Here is a 19,780-nt window from a genome sequence, read left to right as displayed (position 1 = left end):
AGGCATTTCCATTGAAGAATGGCTGTAAGGGACCATATATAGCATGTGGTCACATAGTGTCTCCCGCAGAAAACCTTGCGTAAAATACTGAGGTATTGAATATATATGTTAAAAACACTTTGAGGATGGATCCTAAACAACGTTTGCCGTGTGATTCTGTCGATATTATGGAGCAAATTTTGAAAAAAGTTTGTAGCATTTTCCGGTCGATTTCTCAGCCATGCATGATGAAGAAACGGGAGCTATTTTGCCCAGAAAAATAATATTTTTGGAAAAAGGAACATTTGCTATCTAACTGGGAGTCATTATGCCATGATAAACTTACACAAATGCTTGTCTAGCGTTGGCTGTAACGCATATTTTGAAAATCTGAGATGACAGTGTTGTTAACAAAAGGCTAAGCTTGTGTTTGAATATATTTATTTTATTTCATTTGCGATTTTCATGAATAGGAAAAGTTTCTAGGGGTATTTATGTCTGTTGCGTTATGCTAATGCGTTTGAGGCTATGATTACGCTCCCGGATGCGGGTTTGCTTGTCGCACGAGGTTAACAGTGTTCCTATGACCTAGGAAAGTGAAATATTCCTTAATATTAAAATAGACACGAGGAACTGATAATAATGTAAACACAGCTGCAGCATGAGTGGAAGTAAGGAGAAGCACATTTTATATTTTGGAAAATGTTGAATAAAAACAGTGTTGACAGTGCTGAATAAAAACTTAAACATGAACTCACTCATAAAAACGGTAGCTCCTTACTGAATTCTTTGACAGTCTCTCTCTGGTCATGGTTTTAAAAGTTATGAAATCTCATGTAGGCTGGTATCAAACTTTGCTGTGGGGTCGTGGAAGCTGATTTGAGCTCTCTGATTGGCGAGCGCAGGTGGCACATTTGATTTAGCCAGAGCTTTCCTGGTCCGCCGGGTAGGTGGAGTTTGTCCCTTCAGACAAATGAAATGGTTTAAAATGGGAACACTTATCCTACCCGGCATGCAGGGATTCTGAATCATGTGCACCTATCACCAACAGCGCAAGGCAAAAACAAAACAAAATTATAATTGATTGACACTTAAATAGCCTTTATTGTTGGCTTTTCTATAGAAATGTTTGGTGATCGACTAGGTATGACTTGAAGATCGACCAGCCGATCGCAATCAACCGGTTGGTTATCACTGTATTAGATAGATACCTCTCTATCCATGATATGGCAGATGATGTGAAGCCACAACACATACATTTTTTTCCAGGGCTGAACTGACATTTTACAACACAGCTTCCACAATCTTCTTATTATAATTTTCTTTCAGCCAATCACCAGTCATTTCTGCAATAAATGTTGAGTGTCCGTCCCTATAAAAGTGCTGAAAATAAGTTGTTAATAGAACATTGTATCTGGTCAAACAATCTTTTTCATAAGTTTGTTGAAAACTGGCAGCAAGCTGATTGATCAGCTGCTAGAGCCAGCAAAGGGAGATTTACCATTTTTGGGAGGCAGAATAACTTTAGCTTCCCTCCAGGTCTATGGACAAACACTTTTCTCCAGGATCAGAAGAGTGGCCTGCTCCCATCCTCAGTAGCTTTCCATCTAGGTTGTCAATACCAGGTGGTTTCTCATTATTGATGGACTACAATACTTTTTCCACTTCTCCCACACTTAACTTAACTAAAAGTTACAATGATTTTCTGTCATTATTAAGTATTTTATGCATTAATATGATGGCTCGCATTTCCTGCCTAAGTTGGCCCACTCTGCCAATAAAATAATTGGCAATGTAAACAGGTTTTGTGATAAATAATCACTCTGATTCAATGAAAGATGGAGTTAAATTAGTCCTTCTGCCCATAACTTAATTTAAAGTACCCCCCAAAAAATCCCATCATACTTTATATAATTTATCTTAGTTTCATATTACAATTTCTTCTGCTTTTTGTTCACTTTAGTCATATAATTTATCAATTTACAATATGTCTTCCAATCAGACGTGCAGATAGACTTAATTGTCAATACTTTTGATTCATTTCTCTCTACTATACAGTTTTTGAATTCCTCATCAGTCCAGGGAACCTTACAGCCCCTATTCAGTACTTTGTAATGTAAAAATAATCATCACTTTGTCTAATAAATCACTGTGTGTGTTTATTGTTTTCATATACCTCAAAAATAAAATATATATAATTTATTTCCCTGAGCCTCTTTGTTTTTCATTGTTGAAAGTACATAAAGAAAGCAGACTGCAATGAATGCTTGTTGCCATTCTTCATAAATGGTTAGTTATCTACATAACATATAAACAGAATGTAAACAAGGTCATAATGAAAGTCCAAATCATGGTATGGAAGGATATTTTCAAGTTGTTGTTTTACAGCTCAAGATATGAGTGGGACAACTCAGTAAAGGGTATTTTTATACGGATCCTTACAAAATAAGGAACAGGCAAATCCGTGATGCTGGCCATCTAGGCAGTTGCAAAAAAAAGCCATATCTCAGACTGGCCAATAAAAGGAAAAGATTAAGATGGACAAAATAACACAAACACTAGACAGAGGAACTAGAAGGCCAGCGTCCCAGAGTCGCCTCTTTACTGTTGATGTTGGGACTTGTGTTTTGCGAGTACTATTTAATGAAGCTAACGTTTGAGGACTTGAGAGGCTTCTGTTTTTCAAACTAGACACGCTGATGTATTTGTCCTCATGCTCAGTTGTGCACCGGGGCCTCCCACTCCTCTTTCTATTCTGGTTAGAGACCGTTTCCTCTGTTCTGTGAAGGGAGCAGTACATAGCGTTGTACGAGATCTTCAGTTTCTTGGCAATTTCTCACATGGAATAGCCTTCAATTCTCAGAACAAGAATAAACTGATGTGTTTCAGAAGAACATTCATTGTTTCTGGCCTTTTTGAGCCTGTGATCGAACCCACAAATGCCAAAATACAGTCCTCCTGTCCCCTCAGTCTTAGCTAGCTAAAGTTTTACTGAATCTAAAGTCAATCTGGCGATGTTATAATGATGACAAAAGGCTTTTCTACTAATGATTTGCCTCCTTTAGAAATGTAATTGTGTTGCATAATGTACTTTTATTTCGTCCCTCAATGAGCCATTGTTTACAGACAGGTGTGGACGAAGCAAAATGCACTTTAGACAAAATCATTGCATTGTACTAGAATGTTAATTCGGGCATCGGTCTTCAAGAGAACGTTCAAAACAATATTGTGCGAAGTGTGAAATCTAGCATGTCCTTTACTTTTGAATAATAGAAAATGGGCTATCAAGAAACTTACTTCATGAATGGTTTCTGCTGCTGCCAGTTTCAAGATGCACGAGACACAAGCTGCTGTGAAATCCATGTGTGAACCTAGCCTGATTTGCAATGCAGTCCGATGCGAAGTGTGCTGTGTATGCAAATGTTCTGAACTTCTATGGTACTGGATTATTACCAATAAATGGAATCCAAATCCAACAAAATTATTGATCGCTACTGCACAGTTTCTCTTGCTTTTGCTCTTTGCTTTAAAGTAGGAAGTAGGCCAAACTTCAGAAATATTACTTTGGGAACCTAAATGCGCGCGCTGCTATCAATGAGCAATGGAATGTCAATATGACTTGGCAGGGCCAGCAGCGGTGTAGCAGGATATGTACAAATCAAGGGTGAACTATCATTGGTCTATTACAATCAGACCACTCGGTGATGTTATGCGGCGGGCCAAAACACCAACACACTTGAACAGTGTTTTTTTAAACAAAAAGAGTAGTATCCCAGCCAGTAGCGAGTATTTGGATCAAGAAGGTCATTCTGAGAGAGATAGCGGGAGAGCTGGCCAAGGACGGCACGTTCAAGAGTTTTGGAGAGAAAAGAAAGAAGGGATACTGGTCTGTAGTTGTTGACATCGGAGGGATCGAGTGTAGGTTTTTTCAGAAGGGGTGCAACTCTCGCTCTCTTGAAGATGGAAGGGACGTAGCCAGCGGTCAGGGATGAGTTGATGAGCGAGGTGAGGTAAGGGAGAAGGTCTCCGGAAATGGTCTGGAGAAGAGAGGAGGGGATAGGGTCAAGCGGGCAGATGCTTGGAATTTAGAGTGGTAGAGAGTGGCTTTAGCAGCAGAGACAGAGGAGGAAAATGTAGAGAGGAGGGAGTGAAAGGATGCCAGGTCCGCGCCCTGTTCTGTGAGCTCGCAATGAGTCGTCGAGCCACGGAGCGGGAGGGGAGGACCGAGCCGGCCTGGAGGATAGGGGACATAGAGAGTCAAAGGATGCAGAAAGGGAGGAGAGGAGGGTTGAGGAGGCAGAATCAGGAGATAGGTTGGAGAAGGTTTGAGCAGAGGGAAGAGATGATAGGATGGAAGAGGAGAGAGTAGCGGGGGGAGAGAGAGCGAAGGTTGGGACGGCGCGATACCATCCGAGTAGGGGCAGTGTGGGAAGTGTTGGATGAGAGCGAGAGGGAAAAGGATACAAGGTAGTGGTCGGAGACTTGGAGGGGAGTTGCAATGAGATTAGTGGAAGAACAGCATCTAGTAAAGATGAGGTCGAGCGTATTGCCTGCCATGTGAGTAGGGGGGAAGGTGAGAGGGTGAGGTCAAAAGAGGAGAGGAGTGGAAAGAAGGAGGCAGAGAGGAATGAGTCAAAGGTAGACGTGGGGAGGTTAAAGTCGCCCAGAACTGTGAGAGGTGAGCCGTCCTCAGGAAAGGAGCTTATCAAGGCATCAAGCTCATTGATGAACTCTCCGAGGGAACCTGGAGGGCGATAAATGATAAGGATGTTAAGCTTGAAAGGGCTGGTAACTGTGACAGCATGGAATTCAAAGGAGGCGATAGACAGATGGGTAAGGGGAGAAAGAGAGAATGACCACTTGGGAGAGATGAGGATCCCGGTGCCACCACCCCGCTGACCAGAAGCTCTCGGGGTGTGCGAGAACACGTGGGCGGACGAAGAGAGAGCAGTAGGAGTAGCAGTGTTGTCTGTGGTGATCCATGTTTCCGTCAGTGCCAAGAAGTCGAGAGACTGGAGGGAGGCATAGGCTGAGATGAACTCTGCCTTGTTGGCCGCAGATCGGCAGTTCCAGAGGCTACCGGAGACCTGGAACTCCACATGGGTCGTGCGCGCTGGGACCACCAGATTAGGGTGGCCGCGGCCACGCGGTGTGGAGCGTTTGTATGGTCTGTGCAGAGAGGAGAGAACAGGGATGGACAGACACATAGTTGACAGGCTACAGAAGAGGCTACGCTAATGCAAAGGAGATTGGAATGACAAGTGGACTACACGTCTCGAATGTTCAGAAAGTTAAGCTTACGTAGCAAGAATCTTATTGACTAAAATGATTAAAATGATACAGTACTGCTGAAGTAGGCTAGCTGGCAGTGGCTGCGTTGTTGACTTTGTAGGCTAGCTGGCAGTGGCTGCGTTGTTGACACTACACTAATCAAGTCGTTCCGTTGAGTGTAATAGTTTCTACAGTGCTGCTATTCGGGGGCTAGCTGGCTAGCTAGCAGTGTTGATTACGTTACGTTGCGTTAAAAGAACGACAATAGCTGGCTAGCTAACCTAGAAAGTCGCTCTAGACTACACAATTATCTTTGATACAAAGACGGCTATGTAGCTAGCTATGTAGCTAGCTACGATCAAACAAATCAAAACGTTGTACTGTGATTAAATGAAATGAAAATGTGATACTACCTGTGGAGCGAAGCGGAATGCGACCGGGTTGTTGAGTGCGGAGGTTCTATTCGGTAGACGTTGGCTAGCTGTTGGCTAGCTAGCAGTGTCTCCTACGTTAAGGACGACAAATAGCTGGCTAGCTAACCTTGGTGAATTAAGATAATCACTCTAAGACTACACACTCTAAAATACACAATTATCTTGGATACGAAGACATCAAAGACAACTATGTAGCTAGCTAGCACTACACTAATCAAGTCGTTCAGTTGAGTGTAATAGTTTCTACAGTGCTGCTATTCGGTAGACGGTGGAAATTTGCTAGCTGGCTAGCTACTGGGCAGATAGCAGTGTAGACTACGTTAGGCCGACGAAATATGATAATTACGCAATTATCTTTGATACAAAGCTATGTAGCTAGCTAAGAAGAAATTGCTAAGATTAGACAAATCAAACCGTTGTACTATAATGAAATGTTATGAAATGTAATGAAAAGTTATACAACCTGCGGACCGAAGTGCGGATGCGACCGCTCGCTCCAACCCGGAAGTAGAGAGTCCTACATTTATATATTTGATTGACACTTAACACTGAAACGCCTGTAGGTAAAGTGATGATTTAAACATCTTACAATGTAATTAATTAGATGTATAAGTCATTTAATCAATCAACAGGTTTCAGATTCATCCAATCAACATTCAATATTTTACAGAGAACCATAGAGATATTTATCTAAATTGAATTGAAAGGTTTTGAAAATCAGGTTTTTAATATTTTGTTAATTTGGTATGCAAATACTTGTTCTGATATTACTCTTTAACAGAAGGTGAATCAAAATGATCACTACTGTGCATGGTTCTCCCCTTACTGCAACTTTTTCGCTATATTTTTCGATAGTGACAGATTTTGTGGGGTGGTAAAGAATTCAGATAACTATTTCAAATATTTCAAATAAAGTGTGTCAGTAGTATATACTGTATATCTATTACCTGACATATGGAAGTGTGTCAACGTGTGTTGAAAGTTGGGGGAAATTAGGATACAAATGTGTATTTCTTTTCAACACCGAATTTGACACACTTCTGTGGAATGACCCATATATATGGATGATGGGGGATGGAGCATGGGTGATTGTAAATATATAAAAACATCATAAACAATATTTCACCTAGCCCCTCTGGTAATCATGTTCTTTGTGCTGTTGCCGTGGGAGTGGCCCAATTGATGGTCAGATGTTATTGTTCACATTCATCACGTCCTGCCAACCTGGGTACAGAGGCAAGCTGGGCTGGAGGATCCCTTTGCCTGACAACTGGGGAGAATAAAGCAGCCCAGCAAGTTAATAAATCCTCCTGGAGTTGATTGATCCACCGGTGTGTCAATCTAAGTAACATCATTAAAAAAATCCCCATCAAAATTAGTCAGTTTAAGCTAGAGATACAGTATCTGGGTCTCCATCCACCGCATCCGCCGATGTCGCACTTCTGCATCTGCGGTGAAAGGTGGCAAAGCCAGAGTGGTATTTGTCAGAGCATGACACATTACCAAAATCGGTCTTCTCAAGAAAATCGTCTGTAGCGTCGATAAGGTTTGACCTACAAAACTTATGAGACTCTCACGAACACGATGGTAGTCACGGGACTTAAAATAATGAATGGAAGTATGAAGGTAGGCTTAGACTTTTAAGGCTTAGACTTTTAAGAATTTTAACAGCACAGTGATTAAACTTCAAGGGAAGCACATGTCAAACTGGTTGGTGTGGGTGTGGAAGTAAAAAACAGTAACCATTCACTTTTCTCTTTTATCAATTTAACCTGATATGTGACCTTCAAATAAACGACCAGGAGATGCCTGCAATAGAGGCCCTTCTTTAAAACATTTTTTTTTCTTATCAGCTGGAGACCAACAATGGTAACCCTTATTCCCAAAAGGAAGAAGAAAGAAAAGACGGTTATATAGTAATCTGAACTATTTTCCAAAGGATTGTCCCTGTGTCATTTGTAAGCTATAACCCATTATAAAACATGGCCTCAGGGACTGAAAGGTTGGAGCCTTGGATTGTTATTCATGCATCCATCTTCTAGATGTTGATGTTAAATTCTGGTGCTTGGTGGTTTATTGGGGGACATGCCGTGCATATCCATGCAGAGACAAATTCCAATTACGTCCAATCATGTTTTGCAAATCATTTATCACAATAATGGTAGGGCTATAATCGTGATATAGCTCCAACCTCATTCCAGTAACTTATTCTACCGTCACCTTACAATTTGAAAGGGGTTGATGTTTTGTTTACTTGGAAAGCCACTCTTGTCACAGCCTGTCTCTCACCCTGCAACACCTCCCAGTAAAGCCATAACCAATGCTCAATCACACCTCTGCCTGTCCTGAGGCAACATCTGGCATTCAAGGACCAGGGAGATGGATGCCGCTTGCAGGCCTCTCTGAATACATTCCCTGGCTCTATCACTTGCTGTGTGGTGAAGGTTATGGATTTGCATCGACATACCGGGGTTAGTCGCAGACAGAATGCTACTCTAGAACTGTTAAGTGCGCTATCTACTTAATCTGTGTGGGATTCTTGGAACCTAACAACCATGACACAAAATAAAATGGAGGCACATTCAATTGAATCTAGGGCTTGGAGAAATAATGTTATGTAATACTTTTTTCTTAAAGGACACAGTATGTGATAGAGCTATTTATATATTCATCCATATGGGAGGCCTGGGTTTCGTGATGTCTCGATGCAAGGCCAGACAAATGAACAGTGACAGTAGGAAGGAAATGACCTTGCCCTTCCATTTTGTAAGACAATTGTGTGGATTCACTGTCCAGCAACTACCAATCATGCTGCCTCATCACTGTCATATTGATACACTCACGGAATAATGACTGGCATAGTTGATCAGAATGGAAATAGTCTGACTCGGCGGACAAGCAATGCATAGTATGCTAATGAGATCGTCTCATTAGTAACACAGATTTACATAGGTTTAGCTACACAGATTATAATAGAGCTCTCCGTATTAATTTATACATTAGGGCCGTTCTCATAGAATACCTGAAAGCAAAACACCAATAGACATATTCAATGTTGTTTATGAGTGTTGAAAAGCCTACAATTCATCCCTTGTGGTGTCCTCGCACATTCTGATTTTGAAAAGAATGACCTGAATTTGTGGGTGAAAATGAATGCTGGAGGTGTACGCTGACTCTACTAAAGAGGATATTAAAGGCACATGTATTTGAAGTGGCATCTTTGACATTGTTCAGAGGACCAGGTGCTAGCATTATTCATGTACATCTGTCATTATCCCACCCAAGGTCCCTGCACCACACTCTCCCGACAAGCTAACTACAGATCCAGGTCATAAAAACAGCCTCACATTGCCTCATGTTTTAACTACAGTGTGAGACATTGTACAGTTTAACACTGCTAATTGAAAATTAGAACTGAAAAGGTTGAGAAGTGCGATTAGCTGCAAACTCTAAATGAATAGTGACATCAATGCAGATTCGTTCACTTTTATTTTTACTTTCCCTTGATCTATTCAATTAAATTATGCACGAAAGCCTCATGAAAACATTTGTTTACATTGCCTTTCTGTCTGTTTTAGAGGCTGACAAAAATATTGAGAGTTGGAATTCGGAAGCTTAATAATTAATTAACCTGCAATTATGCTTTCAGATACACAAAATGATAATGCAAGAATGAGGCCCAGTCAGGTAATTTTTTGGGTTGGACCAAAACGTTGAATTATATGGAAGCACTGAAGCACAAGGCAAAAAATATATATTTTGACTCTTCAAATTTGATTCTTCAAATTATCTTTAAGTCATTCAAACAAACAAAAGTCATGCTTCTACACCTGCATTGCTTGCTGTTTGGGGTTTTAGGCTGGGTTTCTGTACAGCACTTTTTGACATCAGCTGATGTAAGAAGGGCTTTATAAATACATTTGATTGATTGATTGATTGATTGATTCAAACAAGATACTACGTCATTTTAATGACATCTCTTTCGAATAACTTAATTGTTATTTTGTCTAAGTAGGCCTAATTTGTTATGCAATTTGAAAGACTGTATAATGGTTGCTGAAGCCATTCTTTCAATGATTCCATCCATTGATGTGATTTTTAATTGCAAGTTCTTTGATAGCAATAAGCAGGGCTGCTTTGAATGTACGAGCATTTCATTCAACATTTAGTTCTAGCTCACAATCAAGGACAGCTGTGCATTCCCTCCAGCAGTGTGAAGTATAGGCCTATGACTATATAGCCTCGTGACACTGTACACTGTCCGACTGTGCCAGTCCCTGTTTAATTTAAATAGAATACTATGGTATGATGGACTCTCATTATCTTCCTGATGGCAGTATTGAGTCATGACCTGAGGGTCTACTTATTTTCTTTCTCCAATCAAATCTAAATCTAGGCTTTTAAAATATATTGTATTCTCCCAACTCTTGTTTATAAAGACGGCTATATTCCCACTAATATGAATTTATGCAAATATGCTTTTGCATGTGTATTTATCAGTTGTTAAAGTAATAATAATATTTCATTGGTAGAGTACATTTCCCACGCTCAATACACATGTGAAGCTTGTTGGTGCTTGCTTCTTCGAGCAGAAACATTTGACTGATGCTCTTTGAGATGATTAATTCCCTTTAATTCAGGAAAAGAAGCTAACACTGGCCTTTATTATTTACAATTTATTTAAGATATTTTAACTCAATTAGATTGATTTATATTATGATGTTTCTATTCAATGGAAAAATGTAAATACATTTTACAGTAGCCTATGTATTGCCAACCTAAAACATTTGAAGTTCTTCAAAATATAAACTACATATCCTAATATTATATATAGTATAATATAAACTAGACATAGACTACTGTGGGTGGGGTATGCTAAATAATTACAACCGCCCACTTAAAATAATAGTAGGAAACAAACAATGCTAGGCAGAGCATGCCCAGAGCTTGTGGTTGAGCAGTACCAGAGTGAAATTGGAGCGGGAGAGAAGGCCAACATTTTTTTAAACCTGCTCGAATAACACTCTTCACCCCGCTCCACACTTGCCCAATTATGTGCTCTAGCATTCAAAAGCAGCCCTGCTTTAGGCTATCAAAGAACTGTCAGTGAGTAATCATATCAATGTACAGTGAATATAGAAAGTATTCAGATCCATTGACTTTCTTCCACATTTTGTTACGTTACAGCCTTATTCTAAATTGGTTTAAATTGTTTGTTTTTTCCCTCATCAATCAACACACAATACCCCATGATGACAAAGCAAAAACAGTTTTTTAGAAATGTTTTCAAATGTATAAAAATAAAAAAAATAAACTGAAATATCACAAAAGTATTCAGACCCTTTAATCAGTACTTTCTTGAAGCATCTTTGGCAGCAATTATAGCCTCGAGTCTTCTTGGGTAAGATGCTACATGATTGGCACACCTGTATTTGGGGAGTTTATCCCATTCTTCTCTGCAAATCCTCTCAAGCTCTGTCAGGTTGGATGGGGAGCGTCGCTGTACAACTATCTTCAGGTCTTTCCAGAGATGTTCGATCGGGTTCAAGTCTGGGCTCAGGCTGGGCCACTCAAGGACATTCAGAGACTTGTCCCGAAACTACTCCTGCATTGTTTTGGCTGTGTGCTTAGGGTCGTTGTCCAGTTGTAAGGTGAACCTTCGCCCCAGGCTGATGTCCTAAGCGCTCTAGAGTAAGTTTTCACAAAGGATCTATCTGTACATTGCTCCGTTCATATTTCCCTCAATCCTGACTCGTCTCTCAGTCACTGCCGCTGAAAAACATCCCCACAGCAGGATGTTGACACCACCGTGCTTCACCTTAGGGATGGTGCCAGTTTATAATTTGGTCTTGGTGGTTCCAAACATCTTCCACTTAAGAATGATGAAGGACACTGTGTTCTTGGGGACCTTCAATGTTAAAGACATTTTTTGGTACACTTCCCATTTGTGCCTCGACACAATCATGTCTCAGAGCTCAACAAACAATTTTTGCTCGTACATGTATTGTCAACTGTGGGTCTTATATAGACCGATGTGTGCCTTTCCAAATCATGTCCAATCAATTGAATTTACCACAGGTGGACTCCAATCAAGTTGTAGAAACATCTCAAGGATGAACAATGGAAACAGGATGCACCTGAGCTCAATTTCGAATCTCATAGAAAAGTATCTGAAAACGTATGTAAATAAGGTATTTCTGTTTTCGATTCGGCATTATGGACGTGTAGATTGATGATACATAAAAAAAATACATTTTAGAAGAAAGCTGTAATGTAACAAAATGTGGAAAAAGTCAAGGGGACTGAATATTTTCAGAATGCCGTGTATAGTTAATAAATTGCTAAATCTACCATTACACAGTCTGACAATCTGCAATTACAAATTAGGCTTAATTACATAAAATAACAATTAAAAAAGTAATTCAAACCATATAAGTTGTTCAAATGACTTAGGATCTCAATCATTCAAACAAGATTCTAAGTTGTTCAAATTAGATAATTCCTACTTTTTTTTGCCTTGGTCTTTTTTTTGCCTTGTTTTTGTAGAATAGCATCGTTCAAACACTGAATTTGTTGTTTTGTTTATTGGTGTTCAGAATATCAGTACATCTTACATCAACAGATGCATGAGATACTCTCAATGCAGAATTACACCTATAACTAGAAAGTGATGAAGGTAGTCATGCAGGCATAATTCAGACAGCATATAATAGAAGCACCTGAAGTATCCGGGCCCTGGTTTCTACTAAAAACCAGAGCAGAATCCCTGACATGAAAGTGGCTCGGCAAAATGACATCAACGCCTCGGCACAGAGCTCCAATGTCAATTTTTCAGCTGTAGACAGCTTTGTCTGTTGTGATTTCCTTTCCTGGGAGTCTAGAGAGTGTCCATTGGCTTACAGGTTAGCCTAGAGACATTCAATAGCCTGAGTTGTTGTTTATCTGTCCTGTCCATAGAATTACATTATAATATCTCTATGGTCCTATCCATATTTACCCTGTTTCACCAGGCGGAGAAATTTTCAGGTATGAAATATACCATCTGTATAGACACAGGATTCATCAGCCATACTATCTAATTACAGAAACAATGATATCAGATCTGTTTGACTGAACAAGGTTAAACTATAAAATAAAATATTTCTCACATTCATATTTTAGCCTTGGTGTGATACATGGGATATATGACCTGAGCTATTAGAAGACACAACGATAGCAGTGATTAAGTCATATTTTACTCTTGTGTTTTTATATATCTTGACAATTAGAGGATAAAACATTGCCATTTTAAGAGCAGGCCAACCATTCCATCTTGCTAATTGTGTTTCCAGGCACATTACTCTTTTGGTAGTAGTCTGACTTTACCAGATCCTAGATTAGGTACACTGAGGTATACCATCTTAAAGTTTCAAGTTATTGCCTGCTTGTACTGTCAGGTTGTCCTGTCAATTGTGAACTGATATTATTTGTCATGCCCTTGTTGCTGAGCTTCTCTGTTTCAGTCAGATAATGATGATGTATGGGCGTTTTCTCTCCTGGTTCCTCAGAGTTACCTAGATCTGTGCAGCTCAATCTAAGTCCGATTTGCTGTTCTGTTCTGTTTATTTAATTGAACTTCTGACTCATTCATTAACACGCAAACTATTAGAGAACATGCTCACATTCTTTGGAGAGAACGACCACTTGAATAGCATTTTTAGGTTAGTCAATGTAGCTAGAGATCTTTATGAAGTATGTTATCACTGTCAACTTAAGTGATGAATCACATTTATCTCCAAACCTCCATGGGGACCATGACACAACGTCTCAAGAATGTTCAGGGGACCTTCAGGGGACCATGACACAATGTCCCAAGAATATCCTAAAAACGTCCTCGGGGACGTCCCCGGGACCAACCGGGAACTAGACAAAACCTCCAGTGGACCATGACACAACATCCTGACGACTTTAAGCGACCATTTTGTGACATCCAGGTGACGTCCTAACGACTCATTATTGTTTGCAGGGTAGAACGGTTTTGGGGCCCATATAGAACCCTTTCCACAGAGGGTTCTACATGAAACCCAAAATTGTTCTACCTGGAACTAAATAGGGTTTTACCTGGAACCAAAAGGGTTCTCATATGTGAACAGTCTGTCTTTTAGGGCTAGTGGCAGAAATTGACTGAAGAGGGGAGATGCGTCAAAGGGCTCACAGCAGAAGTTCTCAGAGTGAAAATAAAGTAATGATCCCTGGTTCAGCAGAAGCACTGCGATGAGCAGACGCCCTGCACAATCTACTCTACAATTCTGCCTCTGCCCCCGTGACCCTACAACCGAAAACATTACTTCACAGACATGTCGATGCGACTTTTGATGTGTTGCCTCCTTCTTTGATCATTGTGCCTTTCCAACAGGGCCTTAAGGATAGAGCATACGGTCTAATTGGTTTTCCTCCCAACCTCCCCAGATAGGGTCTCAGTGGAAAAACACTGCCTCTTCTCTTTAATGCGGTGTAGCAGGTTCAAGGGTGTGGGGTTTCCACGTCACCAAGTTCAATAACCAAACACGCACAAGGAGCACAACTAGAATGCAAATGGGGAGTTTATTAGGGAGTTTTGCACACTGGTGAAAGGGGTGAATTCACCAACCATTTCACAGTCCACAATCCGTTCTCGTTGTCCGCTTTATTTTCAAGGGGTAATCCTCAAACTCGGGTCCTCAGCCAATCCGGTTCAGTACACAGTGGGGGTAGTCAGACAGTCTCACCTCGTAGTGACAGTAAGTATATATAAGGCTTGGGGATGGAGCCAGCAGGCTGCAAGATATCTCCCTTCAATAACCACTCCCCTCACCACTCCCTGCCATCTGCTACAGCGGACATCAATGAGAGACTGATTATGGTCTATAGACCATAGGAATCCCCTTACTTGGTTATTGTTCCAACATTGAGTTCCAAGGCTTGATCCCTTCTTTTTATATATACCACTTATGGGATTTATTGAATTTTGTCTTTCTATTTTTTTCTTCTTATTTTTACACAGTTTTTTTTATTTAGCCTTAACCAAGTAATGGTCTGATGAATTGAGCACTGTAAGGTTAGGCTCAAGGCTTTGACTCATAATGTAGAAATTGTTCATACCAGCCTCAATCCATTCACATGGCAGGTTAAGTAAATCTTGCACTAAATGTGAGTATTTCTTACTAAACGGCCTGCCAGTTTGTGACTAGTGGAATCATTATTGATGATGCCCCTAGCGCATGTGACCCTCTGAGACCATGGATTTCATTAGTAGCTAGTATAGTCCACTCAAAGGTCAAGTCTGTATGCTGTTTCATTCATTAACAGTAACTAGTCAAGGCAGATGATGTATCTGTCAAACCCAAATGAGGACATCAAAACGCTGATATGTAATGGTAGACTGTTAGACTGGTAGCATTCAAGAACACTAACATTATAGATGTGTGTGTGATTGAATTCACAGTAATGCGTTATTGATCTCCATTCCTCAATACTCCGTGATTGAATCATGATGTACCATGGAAGGGTTAAGATATCTTTATGACTGTAATTCAATTATAGGCAGTCTCCATGACGACACCATCATTTCACACATGAAAGAGATCGTTGAGGCATAGATGGTTTCTATGATTGTTTTCATGCCGTTTTGTATTTCCCATGCACCATCATGCTCACTCTCTCTCTCTCTTTCTCTCCCTAATTAGCGATATGAAAAGGCTTCGTACTGTAACCCATATTATCTGACCATAAGCATTTCAGCATGAACATTGTTTTTTTGGTACAGTTTCACCTGTGATTGATTTAGAATATGTGAAGAATCATGAACGATTAGTCACATTTACACATAAGAATGTACAACTAAATGTTTTGCAGGTAAGCTCATCTCATTGGATCCACATTATGTTACTATGTGTAACGGTACGGTATGTATTTTTCCATTATGCAAATCCTCTGGGGTATTCAGATGTAACAGTTTTCCCTCCGTCCCTCTCCTCGCGCCTACCTGGGCTCGAACCAGGGACCCTCTGCACAAATCAACAACTGACACCCTCGAAGCACCATTACCTATCGCTCCACAGAAGCCGGGGCCCTTGCAGAGCAAGGGAAACAACTGCTTCAAGGTCTCAGAGCGAGTGACGTCACCGATTTTAAAACACTATTAGCGCGCACCCCGCTAACTAGCTAGCCATTTCACCCCGGATACACTCTTGATGCTGTGACTCAGATCAGTGGTTTCTGCGGAAAAGGAGGTCAAAAGAGGGATGAGTGTAACCGGTGTGAAATTGCTAGCTAGTTAGCGGGGTGCGCGCTAATAGTGTTTCAATCGGTGACATCACTCGCTCTGAGATCTTGGAGCAGTTGTTTCCCTTGCTCTGCAAGGTCTGCGGCTTTTGTGGTGCGATGTGTAACGATGCTTTGTGGGAGGCAGTTGTTGATGTGTGCTGAGGGTCCCTGATTGGAGCCCAGGTAGCAGCGAGGAGAGGGATTGAAGCTATGCTGTTACATTGATGCTGTTCACCCAGATCACCGGTTGCTGCTGAAAAGGAGCATATCAAAAGGAGGATAGAAGCGGTGTGAAATGGCTAGCTAGTTAGCAGGGTGCACGCTAATAGCCTTTCAATTGGTGACGTCACTTGCTCTGAGACCTTGAAATAGTTGTTTCCCTTGCTCTGCAAGGGCTGCGGCTTTTGTGGAGTGATAGGTAATGGTGCTTCGGGGGTGTCAGTTGTTGGTGTGTGCAGAGGGTCCCTGGTTCGAGCCCAGGTAGGGGCGAGGAGAGGTACAGAAGGAAAACCGTTATATATGGATCTGAATACACCAGAGGATTTGCATAATGGACAAATATATACCATAAAGCACAGACCTTGATAGGGAACCTGCTGCCAATGACTGGAACAAACTGCAGAAAATCTACCTCATCCCCATACTCATCCCCAATCTACCTCATCCCCATACTGTATTTATTTATTTATGTATTTATTTATCTTGCTCCTTTGCACCCCAGTATCTCTACTTGCACATTCATCTTCTGTACATTCTACCGTTCCAGTGTTTAATTGCTATTATTGTAACTACTTCGCCACCATGACGTATTTATTGCCTTACCTCTCTTAACCTATCTCATTTGCACATGGTGTATATAGATTTTTCTTCTGTATTATTGACTGTGTGTTTGTTTATTCCTTGTGTAACTGTGTTGTTGTTTGTGTCAAACTGCTTTGCTTTATCTTAGCCAGGTCGCAGTTGCAAATGAGAACTTGTTCTCAACTAGCCTACCTGGTTAAATAAAGGTGAAATAAAAATAAATAAAAACCACAATAGTGGTATGATATGTTTTTTGGGTTAAAACATAGAATTACCCCTGCTGCAGTAGAAAGTTCAAGTAATAATGGTTCCATAATATATGGCAGAATTCCTCTTGCATCAGGTCTCCCAAAATATACCGAGCCCATGGAAACCACATATCATTCTAATATGCTACAAATAAATGTCCTCAACAATTCACCTGAAACGATTCTCCTGCCTCTTCTATACACAAATGATTGAGTGTAGTGCTCATGTTAAGCACTCCAAATAATGTCCCAGATATACGTAGTGTGTTTGGAATTGTGTGTGTGTGTGTGTGTGTGTGTCGCACAGCTGAACTAAACCTGTGACCAGCCTATTATTGCAATATCTGATCATTAATAAATCACTGTCAAAATACAGTTTATCTACAACCATTTATAATGTCTTAGTAGTTAACACATTACATTACACATTTTTCACCAGATGATAAAATAATGTATTTACACCAGCTACAACAACAGCTGTTCTGAGCTCCAACAGTGTTTGCCTACAGGGGTAAATGGATAAGGTTGACTCCAGGGTCAGAAGCTCCTCCTGGGCAGGAGACAGCTGCGGCAGCTCCCTCAGCTGTGGTCCACAACTCAGCCATATCAGCACAATACCACAACTACAGTGTGAGGTCATTCCTCTAAGCCATATCAGCTAGCAGAGTGCCTCCAGTATATATCTGTGTTTTAAAAGTGTTTCATTCATTATTTAATGTCACAGACAGGGGCTAAAGGCTACAGGCCTGGTAACAGACCATGGTCACAGATGGGCAGCTGAGGTGAAGGTTCCAATCACACTGAAAATGACCACAGATAGCGAAGTCCAATCCCCGACCAGCTGCTCTGTCAAATATAAGAGGGAGAAAGGTCAGGTCAGATTGAACAATGCACAACTGTATAGTAACACAACCAAAAATGCCCAGGGGTTATATTAGGTTTATTCAAGAAATAGGTGTATTGTGCTGATACCATCATCGGTGCAACAAACTGATACCATCATTGAAAGTCAAACTTAAATAATGTCCAATACAGCAATGCCGCGGGACTTACTGTACAACTGGAAAACATTATTTGAGAAGATTTATCCCAATAAGTAAAATATATCCATGGTAGAATAATACAACAGGGCACTCTTCAAACAGACCATTCTCTAGACAAATTATAAAACATACTGTAAAAACATACTAACATACTTTACAGAATGTCATGGTCCAACAATTATCTAAGCTTAGTTATTGTCCAAGTTCCCAAAAAGAAAAAAAAATGCAAAAACCAATTACATAGTACCCTAGTCATTTATTTTCTCTTGCTGATGTGATTTTCAAAGCAAGGTCACCATTTAAATGACTCAATAATTTTGCTGTGAGAATATTTTATGATCTAAGGCCACATGGATTCCTAGGAGACATTTTCATTCATATTCATATGGTAGTTATAGGGATTCAATCTATTTTCTCTCATCTCCAGAGCTCCAAGCAATTCCAAACGTGAGCTAAGTAGGACTAAATATTTAAGAGGTAGGTACATTTCCCCATAAATGTACATGGATATCTAAAGTACTCCCATAGTGCAATGAGAACCCATATTGAAGTGTGTCCATTTTCATTCCAAAGGAGCAAAAATAAGTATGGTTTTGGTCCTCTTATCCCACCAAACTTCTTGGACCATTCAATATTGAAAAATACTGATGGTGATATTGATATTTCAGACAACTTACAGATGAGAATACTGTCCTATACCCCACTCTTTAGACAGAGCTAGGAATCGTCTGATTGACAGGTTCTGCCATTACAACACATTGCATAATTTCAGACAGTCCACCCATCTATTTGAGTGCACAGCTGACATTTCAGACCCGACAGTAATTGAGGATTTTATGTCTAAGCTAGAGACTGGAGTGTTATTTCAGCAACTTCATCAAGTTTTCCATTCAGGGGATTAGATTGTAATAAAACGTGCTATTAGACACTAATCTAATACATAGGCCTGCAGTCAGTACTCTTTTGTCGTTCACTCTTACTGCATCTGAGATAGGCCAGTCGATTTAATGGTAATGACTTAATGAAAATTGACATTCTAATGCCTTTCAAATTTGCATCTGTCATTGATGGTATGGTATGAGGTTGCCACCCTCTTATTATCTCACAGCTAGAAATGACTGAATGTCTTTTCACACCCCTTCATAACATCAGTGTATCCTCTGTAAGTAGACAAGCACAGGGTTTGAAATAAAAATGAAATCTACAAAAGAGTGCTGGTTTCTAGGGGCCTTTATCTATTTGCACTACAAGGAAGAGCATTGTTGTTTTATCAAGAGCAAGCCCTAGCAGGTAGCTAATCTCAGACATTTCAGAAACGCTGAGAAATCGAGTTGAAACACATTTTATTGCACACGGAAACAGCTCAGTCCGGGTGCATTAGTGTCTTTGTGTATTTCTTCATAATGAGTGTTGTTTGAGGAGGATAGGAAAAAGCATGTTCAGTATTGTTAGGCATAACACATCATGTCAACCTTCATGTTTGTTGTCTTCTGCAGCTGTGTTTACCAGCCATTATAGCATGTTGTACGTGATATGATTTATGCATGTAGCATTATCCTTTAATATGATCATATGCAAAAGGAGAGCCTGTTTTGGATATTATTGTTATTGTCAATATTTGTATAATTTAGCTTTATATTAGCTCAATCTTCAGACTGCTTGGTAACTGGGGCTGTGTATACACAGGCAGCCCTATTCTGATATATTTTTGTTCACTAAT

Source organism: Oncorhynchus gorbuscha, linkage group LG09, assembly GCF_021184085.1.
Source record: "Oncorhynchus gorbuscha isolate QuinsamMale2020 ecotype Even-year linkage group LG09, OgorEven_v1.0, whole genome shotgun sequence".
Lineage (NCBI taxonomy): Eukaryota > Metazoa > Chordata > Actinopteri > Salmoniformes > Salmonidae > Oncorhynchus > Oncorhynchus gorbuscha.
Note: the sequence above shows the minus strand (reverse complement) of the source record.